The sequence below is a fragment of the Atractosteus spatula genome, chromosome 8, assembly GCF_055471065.1.
Source record: "Atractosteus spatula isolate fAtrSpa1 chromosome 8, fAtrSpa1.hap1, whole genome shotgun sequence".
In the NCBI taxonomy this organism is placed as follows: domain Eukaryota; kingdom Metazoa; phylum Chordata; class Actinopteri; order Semionotiformes; family Lepisosteidae; genus Atractosteus; species Atractosteus spatula.
In genome coordinates, this window is record NC_142713.1 from 35,818,654 (window position 1) to 35,832,126 (window position 13,473).

Sequence of the window (13,473 nt, forward strand, 5' to 3'; positions counted from 1 at the left end):
TTCATTGAATATGACATGGATTAAAAACAACAAAATAAATGCTGCTTTTTATGCAGCCCATGTTACAATAACTGACTCTTCAACTAAATATAAATGACTAATTGGGTTCCTAAATGGATTTTTCCATTCCGGTAGTAATCCTCATTCAAAGCACATATACATATTGATGGCTTCTTGATGATAATAAACATGGGCTTAATAGGATAATAGGAAAAGAGAGGAAAGAAAACAACGTTTCTGCCGTGAAGCCTTCTTCAGGTGTTAATAGGATAATAGCAACTTTTATGTTACATATAACAATTTACATAACAGGAAATATTTATTTATCATACAAAAACAGTATATTATAATAAACATGCATTTATATTTACACATACGAATTTCATTTCAATTATTAAAATTTAACAACTTAAAAGAAGTTCTGATCAATCTTTAGCTAACATTCCAATGAATATATAATCTCACTATTTGCATTTAGCTTTAATTACACTTTGTGGTTAAAGTGGTCAATTGTGAATTATTGGGCTGTCTTGAAACCAGCTTGATGAAACCACCAAATTTACAATTACTATATATACATAGATATTATACCAGACAGTACTTAATTATTAAATAACATTAACTGGGCTGTAGCCAGTTTCCATTAAGCACTTCAGCCAAGCCAGTCAGCATTCCCACATTTCTTAATGTATCCGGTAGTTTCAAGTGTCCCCTCTCTTTTTGGATGGAGCTCAGAATTGAAGGTCACTTTTTAGAATGTTATAATAGTGTTGTAAATCTTTTAAGAAATGTTCCTGAAGCATCTTAAAACCCATGGTGATTATGAATACAGTGAGAAGACTAAATATTTTACCAAACTGGATTTTTCACTGTGTTTTTTGTCTCTGTGTATTTGTTCAGCTAACAAAAGAGGTTAAAATATTAGAATTGCCATTGGAGGAAGTCTCATTTATGGGTAACTTTGGGCATCAGCCATTTGGTTTACTTGTGAAATCTGTCTTGATTGCTTTCATACTGCTTGAATTTGAAGGGGGAGAAAGTTCTCCTCAATCAAGCCAAGAACCTTTTCAGGGGAATCATAGTTCCTTCATTTGGTAGGCACTCTGATCCAAACCCTGATTTCTGAACTGCCAAAATGAGCTGGATTTGGGTGTCAAATGAACTAAAATTTGGATTAATTTGGATTATGCTCTCCAAATTAACTAGTGTGAAAGAGAATGGAATTTATCTTTATTAGATGAACAAATTTTCTTTCTCAAGCAATGGCTATCTCCTTCACATTATTAGTGGACACAAGTAACACACTGTTTACTCTGCAATCATGAGTTTCTAATTTGTTAATTTACCTGATATCAGATATGTGCTATCACGTGAGACTACAGAATAGTTAATAGCCATAAATATGTTTCATTTACAGTATATGGACCCAGGGTAGTAGGGAATAAGCTTCTTTAAACTCCACCAAGTTCTTGATGGGGGAAAGCATGGCAGTATTCAAGACTTTTGAGTGCCTCCGTTCCCTTCTTTCAGTGGAAAAATGGGGACTCTACATTTATTCTAAACACACTGAAATATATTTGAATATTGTTAAAACAACTGAGTGACACTGTATGTTATTTGAACACAGCAAGACACTTTCCAGAGACTAAGTTTTCAAATAAGTGATAAAAATATGTTCTCAAGGAGCAGCACCTTAGTCCCACACTCATCCTTTAAATTTCTTTTGAACAAAGAAAAAACTAAGCAGCACATTATTGCTGATCTAGTCTTTTTTGTGAATTAGGAAATTGATTTCAGTCTATCAAAAACCAATTTCATGTAGGTCTAAAGCAACAGGGATAGGATGTAACTTTGAACCTAAAAGAGATCTATTCTTCCTTTCTTTTCAGATTTTGCATATCATTACAATGAAATGGAAAAGGGTTGAATATTGCTCATAAAACAGATAATGAGTAACTTTAAACAGTGTTGTTTGTTAGAACTTTGATATTTTCATAGTAACTATGATATTAAAAAGACACTAATTGGAATAAATATTCACCTGGATAAGAGGAACTTTTATTATATATATTAAATTATATATATCATATTATATATAAATAGACCACATACAGTATCAGTATCATCTAAAACCATGTTTCTATATCCTGACTGTAACTGTGATACAGTATATTCTATGGACTGAACTTAAATACTGCTGCTTAAAAAATGCCTAGGGTCTCCAGTTGCTTCAATTTAAGACTCATTTAAAGATAATCCAGGTTTACTAATATCTAATGACTAACTAATGTCATACAGGATTACTAAAAAGTACTAAAGTATTGATTTGGGTAATAATGTACTGTTTAACTTATGTTTTACAGTTTTTTTTTAATTATACACCCAGGGTAGCAGGCCATAAGTTTTAAAGTCCTTCATTTCCAATTCCAATTATTGACTTGCAAAACCAGCATTAATTTTTCATAGTGGCTCCAATGTGTTTTCAATTGTTGTATCTTTTTCACTCCAGGGACTCCTATATTAATGATTTACTTGTAGATACTGATCCTCAACTTTACTGACTCAGCAATGATTTCCAGACATTGTAGGACACTGTGCAAAGCATCAGTCACTAATACAGAAATTCATTGTGTATTGCACCAGAAATTGACACATACTATCGGAAACATGATACACTTTCTGTTTTGGTCATTTCAAAAGTACAGATTTAATTTTACTAATGTTCTGTGTTTTAGTAAATATAAATCAATATATCAATATTTTCCCAAGAGTCTGCAGTATATTTCATTAATGCAAAACATTCTGAACCTCAACATGAAAACTGGACCTGACTGGAAAGGCATTTTGTTTTTAAAGTTACAATCTAAGGAATTTCAGATGCACACAGAGGGAAATAAGGTACAATAACAGGTGATAATAACAGGCATTTTAGTTGTGGATATAGTAATATAAATATTGTTCATAACACTGCAGCTCCCTTTAATAAAATAATTGTTATAATATGTGTCACTGATTCTTTATTTAACTATTGGTGAAATCAAACTTCCAAAAATACATTATTAATATTAGCTTTATTGGCAAAAAACACAATTTTTGTAACACATAGTGAGTTCTTCTTTAGATTTGAAAGAACTTTGCTCTTAGTTATTGAGTTAGTTACTGAACTTGGCACACCAAACACTTAAAACACCAAATGCAATATAATTTTGTTTTCACATGAATGAAATTGAAAATACATACAGTACATGTAAATGTTCTCTCTCTTCAAGCTGTACTTTCTTCTACTAAATGGAGAGTGGTTTATTTTATTAAATATGCCAACATTACTATTTTTACAAAAATATCTGTGACTGTGATTCTAGGCGATGTGAAAACACAACATTGGTGAAGAAAGACAAATCTACACATAAGAATGTGAAGCGTCTGGAAAGATCTGTGCCTGGGAGAGGTGCTCTAATGCAATGAGAGTAATTGCTCTGACACCAACATCCCTTGAACCTCTTATTAAAATTTTCAGTCAAAGCCTAAATAATGGATATTGTTTAATTGGATTTAAGGCCTTTAGGCAGTGACAGAATAATCTCTTTTTGTTTTGTCTAAATTACACACTAAAATCATGCCACTGTTTAAAGAACAATAATGTTCAAATAATTTTTATCCAAGAATGAAAAAGGTATTTGCCCATAAAAAAACATTTTTAATTAATAACACGACTTTGCAGTAAAGAAACTCAGCAAATAAAGACAGAAAAATAATAAAGGTCACAAAGGTTTTTCATGCCTGTGCTTTTAGTATGAGGTTAATAAAGTTTTAAAAATATGCTCTTAAAGGTTATTTCTGAAATTATGCTGAGACATTTATTTTTACATTTTAATTCAATAAACAAATTTAAATATAGAAATGATGCAGTAAAACTGTTTTTAGATTGTGTTTGAAGCATAATCATGTAATTATCATTCACAGACAGCAGGGTTAATATCAAATATATAAAATGGACAAGACTGACAATTTTGTTGTAAAAAATATGTCTTCTTTACGTTTTTATGTCTTCTTTATAGTATATACATTTTAAATTACCAAAAAATATACAGTACATTGATTTACACAGGGTTAGTTTATGAATAGCAACAAAACATTCTCACTAAACTACAGTGTGTACTGTTAATGCAATGTATATTGTACTGTATATAATAACAATGTTAAATCCCTACTATAGCAGTCTGACAAGTATCTAGATTTTGGTGATCAGTATTAAGAAATCAGTACATAAATACCTGTTTCAGGGATTTTATTTTAGTTGACAGATTATATCAAACACCCAACACCTTGGCTTATTTTTGAGAGGTACTGCAGAGCAAACAGTAGTTCTGCTTTGCAGTACACATGCAAAAGACCTTGATTCTCCAAGAGCCCAATTGCAGCAGAAGATGCCACCTAAATTTCAGCACCTGTGTTCACGTAGGGCCAGTTGTCTGAAAAAAAACACTTCACTGTTTTTTTTTGCCTTTGTATTCTGAAACCCCTACAATCACACAACTGACAGAATAAAAATCAACCTACCCGAGACAGGACAGTCTGTAGCTTCTTACCCAGAGCACAAAAGAACAAGAGAAATGGTCCAGATGCCCTGTAAATATTCCACTTGCTGTTTGCAGTGCCGAGATTTCCTGGTATGTTCTATCCTGCAGCAGCCATCAAATTAAAAGGACTTCAAGCTGTGACCTCAGAGAAAGCCTCAGCTACACCAGTTTCCTGACAAATGCGAAAACCCGGACAGACAGCAGGAAAAGGAGCTAAGCACACCACGACTGCTGCTTACTGACAAAGCACAAAGCCCTCAAAAATATTAAGCCACTTTAAGACAAAACTAACAAAACAAAAAATCAATCACAGCCACTTGCCTGCATAAAAAAAAACATGAAATCCCTCTCTGCAGTCACTAAATGCAAAAGGCAATTCCAGGTTCTTCCACAAGTCTCCTATGCTGCTCACAGAATAAGGAACAGGCAGCACATGCATAATTCATACAGCAAAGTCGTCAGTTTTCTGCATTCACTGGCAACTCTTGTAATATGTTATCGATCATTCTACTATTAAACGAATCAAATGGGAGATCATTGGTTAAGCGCAACAGAAAATATCCAGTTCATATTCTGGAGTGGTATGTTGGTTTTTCACACTGGTATCACAGGATAAATCATGCGCGTGTGTGTGTGTCTCCATGTGCGCGCATGTGTGTACAGAAAACAGCACTGCAGGGTGCTTTTGGTCCTGCTGCACTTCTATTATTTCTGCCTCTGCTGCACCATCGTGTCTCGTCATTAGCTGATTTTCTATGTTCCTCACATATTCAGCTATGAGCAGCAAGGGTGCATTCCATATTAACACAATTACCGTTGTGAGAGCTGAATTATCCAGACCGTAGCGAAAGACGGAAAATTACATCATCTGCAATGAGGACATCTGTCATCTTGCCCGACATGTCCTATATTTTTTATCATCAGTTCACGCTAGTGTCTTTCAGCAATGCCATAATCTTTTTTACAGCTTACCATGAAGCCTTTTCTTTGACTGGTGCTGATATATAGGTCAACATTTTTATTAAGCTGACTGATGTGCCTGGGTGCAGAAATACACACAATAATGCGAATAGTCTTTTGAGACCCCAAAGTCCCACACTACATGAACAAACACTAAGTACTGTATATCAAGAAAGCCACTGTAAAATTTTGTTACACATAAATACAATGTATTAGTATGTTATACCTACATGTTACCACTACATATCGAAAAGCAAATTCATAATGTATTGCTTAAGCAACATTATATTTTCGCATTACCATTGTCCCTTCCCCCAGTAATTACAGTACCTCTATGAGAAAATATTCTACCTTATTATCCGATCCCTGGTTCAAGTTTACATGTCTGTTTACTGTACAGAAGATAGGGCTGTTACGCCACGCCCCCGGAGGAATCGGCATTCCACCTCACATTCCAGCACAGTTCCCAATTAGCCCTTTTCCCAGTATTAGGGTTTTGGTTTTTGGCTTCCTGACCCTAGTTTGTTCTCCGTCTACGTCTCCTGGTTTCGGTTTTGGTACTTTTTCTCTCGTTCTGGTTTTGACACTCGACTCCCTTACGGGTCACGACTCCGCCTTTGGTTATTTGTAGTTTAGCACCGGCTAGTTTACCTACGGCTTTTGGACCTTGGATTGTTCTTTTGACTACGCCTTTTGGAGTTTGCCCTGGTTTTCTGCATAGGGTCCTCACTACTAATTCCTAACAAGAGCAAGTCCTGAAAACCTAGTCAGTCATGGAAGGACCAGTCTGTTATTTGTGATGGGAAGAGATGTCGATTTACAAGCCGTGTGCTCAATCCAATGAGAGAATATGAGACACAGAGTACACTGTAGCTCTAGAAAATTAAAACTCATATTCTGGTGTAATCTATAGCAAGTATACAGTATATGGAGGAATGATGGGAAGGGAAAAATAACAAATTTAATGTACAATAAGGTACTCACAAGACTTGCACACTCTCCCTGTGTTCTGGAGCTTGGTTGTTTTCCCTGAGTTTTGATTTACAAAAAAATTGTAGAGTAAATTTTGTTTAAAAAGCATACATATTGTCATGGATTCCATGTGCTTTGCCTGGACTCCTTACAGTTTGTCTTGTGCTTTTCCTAACCTCCATATGTTTCAATGAATAAAATAAAGTGGAACACTGTATGTCAATGAAAAATATATATTTAATGCTTCTATGTAAGATACTTATATGTCATTTTTACAGTGTTACTGTATGTAGATTTGGATAATGTTTGAAACTTTAGATCTTTTTAAATGTGTTTCCCTGTTAATTGGCTCTAGATGATTATGTGAATTATTAAAATGTAAACTATTAGATGGTCATGTAAATTGTGTAAAATTTAAATCATTCAGAATTTAAATACTGTATAATAGTCTCGCAAGGGTCTAATCCTAATATTAGGTGTACTGTCCTTACGCAGTAATAAAGTGCACAGTGGTAGCACAGTGTTATCTTTATGGCCTATAAAATACATGTATAGACTACTCAGGTCAAGAAATACCCCAAATGTGCTTTTTGTGTTTCAGTTTTTGGCATTTCTGTAATACCAGCCATCTGTATTAGGTGCCATGTGCCATGTTTAGTTTTTGGAGAAAGTGTACATTTCCATCTATCTATTATCAGAAACTGACTTAGTCCTGGCAAAGGCTGAAGCAAGATAATATTTCCTCTATCGTGATCCAACAGAATGACTGTGATACCGAAATATGATCAGCTTTTATGAATAGTATTAAGTGCTAAAATACCTTTTGTGTTCAGAGAAAGATTTTCATATTATTTTAATATTTATATATTACTCTTGATAAACATTAGTGAAATCATATATCATATCATGTGGTCGTTATTATACCAAATTACCATATTGATACCAAATTGTTTAAATGATACAGTACTAAATAATTTAAATATGGTATACTAATATAAAATTTAGTCAAATCACATTGTTTATGTTACAGTTCTACAATTTTACACAACTGCTGTACTTCAAGAGGTTACTGATATAGTTGTAAATATTAGAAGATGCCTTGCTATTTCAAGAGTTTAGTTACTATTTAGTTATTGCAGTTTGAAACACTATTGTAAATTATGCCTTAGTCCACAACTTAAATCTAAAGGCTACCCATTGATCCTTTTTAGACATGATCTTATGTTTCTGATTAACCACCAATTCATTAGACAAAAAATAAAGTAAGCTAACTAAGACACAAGGAATTTCTTGTTTTGACTGAAAACATACTAAATCGCACAAACTGATTTCCACTTGCCACCTACATGCATATTCCTCTCAGGGTGCCTGAGGTGAGCAGTTCATCTTGTTCCTCGTTTGCCATTTCTTTAGTAAATTTTCATTTAGCCATCTTGTTATGGACACGGACCAAGATCCGTGTCAGGTCTTGTAGTGGACCCTATGCGATGCGGTAAGAGCTGGAGAAAACAGGAGGCGTGGTAAAAGGAAACACACAGGGGTTTAATAGTGCACAAAATAATAGTGACAGTCTGTGAGACAGTGAGCGGGGAACACAAAGAATAGCATCCAAATCCAAACGGGTCCAAAGGCAGGTCAGGGCACAGTCCGAGAGTCCATCAGCGAGTAATCCATCCTGGGATGGGACAAGGTTAAAATCCCTGGGAGAGGGGAACACATGGACAGGCAAAACATGGAGATCCAAGGATGACGGGGCGAGATCCTCCAGACCCCGGGCTCAGGAAGCGGGAGGTGTTGGGGATGAGGCCTATGCCCTTTAGGAGACGGTCGTAGAGTTTCCTGGTGCTAGGCGGTCCTCGCGACATCTTTACCCTAATGATGAGCCCCGAGGACTGGAGGAGCTAGTCTTTAAATAATACACCTAAGAGGGTACACCTGGGGAGCTTAACAATCACAAGGACAATAACGGGAGCAATGGAGCGCCCTCTAGGGAGGGATGTCGGGCATGACAATCTAGCATATGAACTATCTTTAAAACACCCTTATCCAGTCTAAAGTAGGCCTCTTTATAATATCATTGAAAGATCATGAAAAAGGAACAAAACAAGATAAATGCAGCCATATAATGCTCATCACTTGAGAGAGTACCACACAATGGCACCCTCAGCTCTGGCTGGCACTGGACTTTTATAACAAGACTGTTCAGTTTTGAGGACAGACCAGTCTTTGTAAATTGTTATCCTCAATGAATATCTCCAAAACTCTTTACAAAAGAACTGGACTAAAAACGGCATAGATGCCTGCAGCACTGTCACATATTAAAGCTTTCCAGTAAAATGTTTAAGCTGTGAGGTCCTGAAACACAAAGCTGCTTATGGTAATTGAAATATCTCAATTTTAAGTGTTAAATTACTTAAGACTGTTAAAAAGATGTGGCATTGCAAAATGAGGAGAACAAGATGGCAAATGTTCGTCCCACTACATTCCCTAAGGACCGCTGTGAGAAATACCAACGGTATGCCATCACCTGACCAGTGGGGCAAACTCAATTAGTCAGATGACCACATGAATCCAGAAGGAAAAGCTTCCTGGGGCACCATATCAGTTTTCTAGCAAAAAGAGCAGATCCCATCAGAGTGCAGCATGAGAAGTAGAGTGGCTATTGGTGTTTGCATGCTGTATGTGGATTGCTTGTGGTGTGTGTTGGTAGTCAGCTTAGCTGCCCAGTTATGGTTTATTAATGTTATCCCATTGTAAATCAACACAATCCTAGTAGGGTTTATATGCCTCCACCTTTGAGTGTTAGCCAAAGCATCTGATCTCTTTTCTACTCACTCTCTAGTGTAAAAGAAGCAATTTCACACCATGGTGGTATTGCCTGTAATAACCACAAATCCACACACCACATGCTAAAGGTTTGAGACTCTCAGGCTCTGTCATCTACAGTGCACTCCTTTAGTCAACACCATCCCTCCTGTCAAGCATGATGGTGGCAGCATTATGTTATAGTTTCTTCTTATCAGCAGAGACTGGGGAGGTTGTCAAGACTGATAGAAACATAGATGGAGCAAAGTATTGGCAAATCATAGAGGACAATCACCTTCAGGCCTAAAATTGGGTACAGAAATACCTTTTGGCAGGATAATGATTCAAAGCACAGGGTCAAAGTTCTACTGGGGTGGCTTAAGGATGAGAAAGTGAATGTACTTGTGTGGCCTAGTCAAAGACCTGACTTGAATCAATAGAGAATCTGTGGAAAGACTTGAAAACAGCAGTCCATAAGCAATTTTCAAGCAAGTTGAGAGAGTGTGAGCAAATCTGGCAAGAAGAATGAGCACAAATTGCACCAAGATTGCTGTATGTAGATTTGGATAATGTTTTAAACTTTAGATTTTTTTAAATGTGTTTCCCTGTTAATTGGCTCTAGATGATTATGTAAATTATTAAAATGTAAACTGTTAGATGATCATGTAAATTGTGTAAAATGTAAATCATTCAGAATTTAAATATAATAGTCTCACAAGGGTCTAGTCCTAATATTAGGTGTACTGTCTTTACGCAGTAGTAAAGTGCACAGTGGTGGCACAGTGTTATCTTTATGGCCTATAAAATACATGTATAGACTACTCAGGTCAAGAAATACCCCAAATGTGCTTTCTGTGTTTCAGTTTTTGGCATTTCTGTAATACCAGCCATCTGTATTAGGTGCCATGTGTATACACAGCACCAAATTCTACCCAAACCATCTGTTTACTTTTTGGAGAAAGTGTACATTTCCATCTATCTATTATCATTAACTGACTTAGTCCTGGCAAAGGCCGAAGCAAGATAATATTTCCTCTATCGTGATCCAACAGAATGACTGTGATACCAAAATATGATCAGCTTTTATGATTAGTATTAAGTGATAAAATGCCTTTTGTGTTCAGAGAAAGATTTTCATATTATTTTAATATTTATACATTACTCTTGATAGACATTAGTGAAATAATATATCATACAGTATCATGTGGTCGTTATGATACCAAATTACCATATTGATACCAAATTGTTTAAAAGATACTAAATAATTTAAATTTGGTATACTAATATCAAATTTAATCAAATCACATTGTTTATGTTACAGTTTTACAATTTTACACAATTGCTGTACTTCAAGAGGTTACTGATATAGTTGTAAATATTAAAAGATGCCTTGCTATTTCAAGAGTTTAGTTACTATTTAGTTATTGCAGTTTGAAACACTATTGTAAATTATGCCTTAGTCCACAACTTAAATCTAAAGGCTACCCATTGATCCTTTTTAGACATGATCTTATGTTTCTGATTAATCACCAATTCATTAGACAAAAATAAAGTAAACTAAGACACAAGGAATTTCTTGTTTTGATTGAAAACATACTAAATCACACAAACTGATTTCCACTTGCCACCTACAGTACATGCATATTCCTCTCAGGGTGCCTGAGGTGAGCAGTTCATCTTGTTCCTCGTTTGCCATTTCTTTAGTAAATTTTCATTTAGCCATCTAGCATATGAACTATCTTTAAAACACCTTTATCCAGTCTAAAGTAGGCCTCTTTACAATATCATTGAAAGATCATGAAAAAAGAACAAACCAAGATAAATGCAGCCATATAATGCTCATCACTTGAGAGAGTACCACACAATGGCACCCTCAGCTCTGGCTGGAACTGCACTTTTATAACAAGACTGTTCAGTTTTGAAGACAGACCAGTCTTTGTAAATTGTTATCCTCAATGAATATCTTGAAAACTGGACTAAAAATGGCATAGGTGCCTGCAGCACTGTCACATATTAAAGCTTTCCCAGTAAAATGTTTAAGCTGTGAGGTCCTGAAACACAAAGCTGCTTATGGTAATTGAAATATCTCAATTTTAAGTGTTAAATTACTTAAGACTGTTAAAAAGATGTGGCATTGCAAAATGAGGAGAACAAGATGGCAAATGTTCGTCCCACTACATTCCCTAAGGACCGCTGTGAGAAATACCAACGGTATGCCATCACCTGACCAGTGGGGCAAACTCAATTAGTCAGATGACCATATGAATCCAGAAGGAAAAGCTTCCTGGGGCACCATATCAGTTTTCTAGCAAAAAGAGCAGACCCCATCAGAGTGCAGCATGAGAGGTAGAGTGGCTATTGGTGTTTGCATGCTGTATGTGGATTGCTTGTGGTGTGTGTTGGTAGTCAGCTTAGCTGCCCAGTTATGGTTTATTAATGTTATCCCATTGTAAATCAACACAATCCTAGTAGGGTTTATATGCCTCCACCTTTGAGTGTTAGCCAAAGCATCTGATCTCTTTTCTACTCACTCTCTAGTGTAAAAGAAGCAATTTCACACCATGGTGGTATTGCCTGTAATAACCACAAATCCACACACCACATGCTAAAGGTTTGAGACTCTCAGGCTCTGTCATCTACAGTGCACTCCTTTAGTCAACACCATCCCTCCTGTCAAGCATGATGGTGGCAGCATTATGTTATAGTTTCTTCTTATCAGCAGAGACTGGGGAGGTTGTCAAGACTGATGGAAACATAGATGGAGCAAAGTATTGGCAAATCATAGAGGACAATCACCTTCAGGCCTAAAATTGGGTACAGAAATACCTTTTGGCAGGATAATGATTCAAAGCACAGGGTCAAAGTTCTACTAGGGTGGCTTAAGGATGAGAAAGTGAATGTACTTGTGTGGCCTAGTCAAAGACCTGACTTGAATCAATAGAGAATCTGTGGAAAGACTTGAAAACAGCAGTCCATAAGCGATTTTCAAGCAAGTTGAGAGAGCTTGAGCAAATCTGGCAAGAAGAATGAGCACAAATTGCACCAAGATTATGTGCAAAGCTGTCTGAGACTAAACCAAAAAGACCTGAAACTATAATTGCTGCCAAAAGTGCCTCTACCAAATACTGAAGTAGTGGTATATCGTGAGTCAGAATACTTAATGAATTAACATATTTCTTATGATCTTAAGAACTTATTTATATATGTTTTTGCTGATATTTACTGTAAGTCTCCAGGCTGAGCATTACGATTTTTAACAAAATATTATATTTAAGAAATGTGTATGCATTTTTTAGTAATTTCACAAAATAGGATATCATAACAAGGGTCTGAATACTTTTGAAAGGCACTATACAAAGGCTGCTTCAACCACTTCAGTATTTCAAGGAAATATTCCATGACTATAACTTAAAAAAGACATCTGATTCATAAAGTAAAAGCCTCTCCTCAAATGAGGTTCTAGAGTCTGTAAATTAGCTGTGTCCTGCCATTCATTAAGTGGACCCAAAGGTGGACTGGAAGAACTGAACTGGTTGTTCTCTTTATACAGCAGGTGGAGTCGTGTTTCCTCTAGGTGGCACTAAAGCTCACACATGTTTTGCCAAAATGGGAAAACGATAACACTTAAAGAACGCACAGTTCAATTAGTTATTTTGACTGCGCTATAAATCCCTGTTCACACAAAAACAAACACTTTTAATCATTACCTTTTCTGCTATTAATCAATTTGTGCTACTATTGTACACTGTATTTTACATTAAATACTGTACTTCATGTAATTTAAACAAAAGGTAAAATAATATACTGTATTGTAAGAGTTTCTAAAGAATAGCCTTCTATAGCAAACCTATCTAACATACATTTAAATCTAGAACTGAAATATATAATTTTATTGCAGTAGACCTACGTATTCTACATACTTCTACATACTACAGGTGTGAGCCTGGTCAGTACCTGGATGGGAGACCTTCTGGGAAAAACTAAGGTTGCTGCTGGAAGAAGTGTTAGTGGGGCCAGCAGAGGGGTGCTCACCCTTCACGCCATGTGGGTCCTAATGCCCCAGTATAGTGATGGGGACACTATACTGTAAACAGGTGCCGTCCTTCGGATGAGATGTAAAACCGAGGTCCTGACTCTCTGTGGTCATTAAAAATCC

General features: G+C 35.9%; 1 protein-coding gene across 2 annotated transcripts in view; it reads right to left on the reverse strand.

Annotated features, from left to right (window-relative positions):
* cntn1b (contactin 1b) overlaps nt 1-13,473 on the reverse strand; it is a 107,512-nt gene that overhangs the window by 61,342 nt on the left and 32,697 nt on the right. The window contains exon 1 of one of the 2 annotated variants that reach the window (XM_088922561.1): nt 4,561-5,239. The exons of the other annotated variant lie outside the window; for it this stretch is intronic. The gene's annotated coding sequence lies outside the window, so the exon portion shown is untranslated. Of the gene's footprint in view, nt 1-4,560; nt 5,240-13,473 lie in introns of those variants that run through there. 2 annotated transcript variants of the gene reach the window in all.